The sequence below is a fragment of the Glossina fuscipes genome, unplaced genomic scaffold (genome assembly GCF_014805625.2).
Source record: "Glossina fuscipes isolate IAEA_lab_2018 unplaced genomic scaffold, Yale_Gfus_2 114, whole genome shotgun sequence".
Taxonomy (NCBI): Eukaryota; Metazoa; Arthropoda; class Insecta; order Diptera; family Glossinidae; genus Glossina; species Glossina fuscipes.
In genome coordinates, this window is record NW_023998457.1 from 3,457,238 (window position 1) to 3,461,845 (window position 4,608).

The window sequence follows — 4,608 nt, forward strand, 5'->3', positions numbered from 1 at the left end:
GGTAATCGCTGCATTCTTTCTTTAGAGTGATTGTATCTCTTTTTTAAGACACGTCGGTGATGATTGTTATTTATTGATGATGATGACCTTCTTTGTGATGATTAAAGTTAAAGATTTGCTTTCAACTTTTAAAACCATTCCAGCATTGACATTATATTAAAGGATGAATTAGCAACACAGAAAATATCGGATTGCCATTGGAAGCAATGCGCAGGACAAGGGTAAGCAAACATATTTATAATATCTTTCAGCGTAGGATACAAGGTGCTGGAACTAAGAAGGAGCGATATACGCTTTGTCAAATGATTCTAAACTGGTCATAATGCCCTCTGGTGCCACCTGAGGAACCGATGCATACCTGTGACACCCACTTATCCAGACTCTGCCAAGAGACGGGCGAAATGTCCGATCATTTTCTATGAGAATGTGAGGTTATCTGCAGAATCAGAGACCAAGTGTTTGGTTAACATTTTATAACGCCGGACACTGTACGGCGCTCCGAATCAACGAAAGTGACAGGATTGATAAGTATTCTAAAACTCGAGGGCTAAGGGTCGAGCGAGTGTAATAGATTTTCTAGGTCGCGGTACAGATATCCCACACAATTAATGATATTGATGATGGCAAACATATATAACTATCGTTATGCATTATAGGATAAATCGGGTTGTATTTTTAGAAGGATTACATACATGTCTTGCAATTTTTTAACGCAGAATTATGCATAAACTCAATAATTCTGAATTTACTTGCTTGCGCCTCATAGTTTTATTACTTTCCCAGACCTACTCATTCACACACATCGCATGCCTACATGCTATATATATATATATATATATATATATATGTTCATATATATATATATTTATGGGAGACATATGGAGATATAACAATAATATCGCAAACGTACTTTCGTTGAGTATATTTGTGTCATTATAGTCATGTGGGTTTTAGTGTAAATCATTTTTCATATCACATGCAGTAAACATACACACACATACACAGGCATACATATACATTAGTAATGTGCCATATAAAATACAATAAATGATCCAATTCTTCGCATTGGGTTCCCATGTGCTCTCTATCTTTGAACGATAATAACTTTTAGACATGAATGTTTTTCTTTATTCTTTTTATTAAAGAACGTTTAAAGCGATTGCTTCAATATGTGTATGCTTGGGTATGCGTGCGTGTGTGTGTGTGTGTGCATAGCATAGTTGAGTTCAAAATTTATGTCTAACAATTATACTTAATTTGCTAATAGCCTTTGACTTTACTGGGTCTGTTTCAGTTATTGTTGATTTGCTTTCCTAAACCTATTATGAACACATTGCACTTACAATAAAATCGAAGTAAACTTGATTAAGTGAAGTATTTCTTCTTTTTTGTTTTTTTTTTGTTTTTTTTTTTTTTGTAAATCTACAATTATTTTGGTTTATATGCATACACATATATTTTGGGCAATATTTTGTTAATATTATAAATATAAGTAATAAAAAAAATAACTGCCTCCAGTATAAATAAAGAAAAAAAGATGCCTCCTGTGAGGATTGAACTCACGACCCCTGGTTTACAAGACCAGTGCTCTGCCACTGAGCTAAAGAGGCTGCTATCACGTTCTCGTCAAATGTTAAAAATAAACAATTATTACGAAAGGTAAAAAAAGGCCAATTATAATTAATAACGGGGTTAGCGACTGGTAATAGTAACTGGTATAAGTAACTTATTGACTTATATAAAATAAAATAAAAAAAAAAATAAAAACAAATTAAGCCAAGGTAACGGAGAGCAAACATTGACATTCACAAAGGTGCATAGAATTTGAAATTAAATTTTCTTACAAAAATTCATTTATTTCCCATTTAATAAATTGTTTGTAATAAAACAAAAACCATTTAAAGAATAAATAAATTAGACTCACGAAAATGAAACAAACGAAAAAAGTAAGAATCAATTAAAATATTTTAATTAAAACACTAAATTTATACGTGAGAAACTATGTAAATAAAATATAAAAATTTATTACCGTTCATAAAAATACAGGCATACATATAAATATGTACATATATTTACACATATGCCAGTCATTCACTTCTCATTGAAAGAAAACCTGAATCATATACGTTTAGCTTAACATTTGCATGACAAAATAATTAATTAAGAAACACCCATATTCTCAGTATATATTTAATTCATCAAATATATATATTTATGTAAATTTATTTTATGCATACATATACATTTGTTTGCATGCCTGTGTATTCCTATACATACATATACATATATATGACACACACACAAAGACACATGCGTATATGTATATATATATATATATATACTATCCCACCAAAAGATGTGCTTTATTATGTATACATATATTTCGAACATAAATTAGTTCGGTTCCTTCTATTGTGGTCAAAAATTCATTTATTTCAAAGCAAGATGAGTGAAGAGATTAATTAAAGCATTATCCATCGCTTGCTACTGCGTTTTTCCAGCTCTTACTTACTTTTCGAAATCCATCTCTCATATTTTGAGACTCTCCTTAAAAGAATCCCTTTTTGGGTGCCGTTTAAGCAAACAATAAGCCATCTATTCTAACTCGTGTTAATCAAAAAAAGTTTTTTTCTGCAGGACGATCCAGATTAGAACCGCAAACATTTCCAGAGCAAGTTTTGCTCTTGTGATCCGAATTTCTTCCTATTGAACATTCAGGATATCATGATCTTCGGCATATCAGATCCACTTTTTTGTCGTAGTTGCATCAATCATTATTGATAGCTTTCCTGAGTAATGGTTGGAACAAACCATTTTTCACTATCCCCAGTAGAAATGGATATTCCGCTTTATCGTCGGTGTTGATGATTCGGGTACTTTTTGCCATGATCATTTGGACTTTCGATATTATAGCGCTTCCACTGGTAAGGATTTAGAAGCGTTATCCTAAGAGTGAACGAAGTTAAATTGAATTTTCAACAAATTGCTTTTTTTTTGGCACAGAGAAAAACACTTATTCAAAGTTCAAAAGAAAATGTTCCGTATGCTTTTAGTGCGATAATTTATACAGTCGCTTATAGACAGTACATATGAAGACATCACACTTCTATACCCTGCAGTATTACTCATATTCTTTCTTAGAAAATGCACCCAAATAATTTAGACTCTTTGCACTACTTGTGGTATACTAGACTAACTCGGATGTACGCAACATTCACAAGAACTTGAAATGCACACATATTTTATTATACCGATGTTATAAGCTTGTGTTCGTCTAGCTGCCTGTCCGTTTTGTTTTCTTGTGTTATGTTGATGATATTTTGTATACTTAACTTTTTTGTCGGGTCGGATCACTTTTTCGAACACTTTCCCGACCAATTCCCATATAATGATTACTATGAACCACAGTGGGGTGATGTAGGGTACTTAATGATTGGCTCTAATCCACTATAGTGTTTTACTTATTTTATTTTATTTATATATTTTATATTGATACACTGCTATGCGGTCAACTTAAAAAGGGCAGTCCTTTTGACATTCACATATGCCAGAGTGTAAAGCCTTTTTAAGGGAGAAAAGAAAGCAAAACAAGAAAATAAAAAAAACTGTAAACGAATATCTTTGCAAAAGGGTAAATTGTTTCAAATGCTGCTAGTCCTTTAAGGCTTTCCAGCACCAGCAGTCGACAATCTTTACAAAATCTTAGGCTATAAAATTCTTAACTTGGAAATCATTTGATTAGAACACAGAATTTACTTTTTTCTTTATTGTGGTGGGTCGTGATGCACTTAAGTGTTTTTATTTGTTTAATTTGTGTTGTTGTGTTTGTTGTTTGTTCGTGTTTTTTCTTGTTTAAAAAATTCAGTAACTTTTTAAAGAAATGTTGACTTTTATATATATATATATATATATATATATATGACTTTTATAATATATATATTTTCTTTTAACGGTCAAAAGATTATCCGGGCTGGTAAAGCTATCGGCAATCGAATCCATTTTCTGGATGTAATCATAACAATTGAAAAGTTAACCCACATTCTATTTGTTCATAGCTCTCACTCGTTGAATTTAGAAACAGTGGTAATATTTTTTCTTCCGGTTCACTACATTGTGACCCATAAGCTTACTGACGCCTTTCTATGGTTTTCCTTGTAAAATAATCAGAATTTTTGAAGAAATTTTTTTTTTTTTGCTTTACATGACCAATCACTCAGCGGATGTTAACGCGATGATGGTCAGAAAATACTGAAAACAGAGAAAGAACGCGATCGGTAAGAGCACAACTCTTAACAACTAAGCACTCTATGTAACCATGACCTAAGCATTGCCAAATATAAGCTAACACAACGAAGCTTAAATCCTACCTACTTTGCTGTCGCTACTATTAACTACTCGGTTATGTGGCTATAGAAATGGAAAAAATTAGTCACCCGTTTAAAGTGTATTTTTTTAAACTTTTTTTTAAGGAATCGAGTAAGGACGAAAGTAGTTTTTTAAGTAAATGTATTTTAAGCAGAAGATCCCGATAATTCTTGATCAAAATGCATATTAGATCGGTAAGTGCAAGGTCTTGACCCATTTAGCCATGCAACCTTGGCTAAAGCT

The 4,608-nt window shown here is 32.1% G+C and overlaps 1 non-coding gene across 1 annotated transcript; it reads right to left on the reverse strand.

Annotated features, from left to right (window-relative positions):
• Positions 1 to 1,538: 1,538 nt before the first annotated feature.
• On the reverse strand, positions 1,539 to 1,610 carry Trnat-ugu. The gene has a single exon. It is a non-coding gene; the product is annotated as a tRNA-Thr (tRNA).
• Positions 1,611 to 4,608: the final 2,998 nt, after the last annotated feature.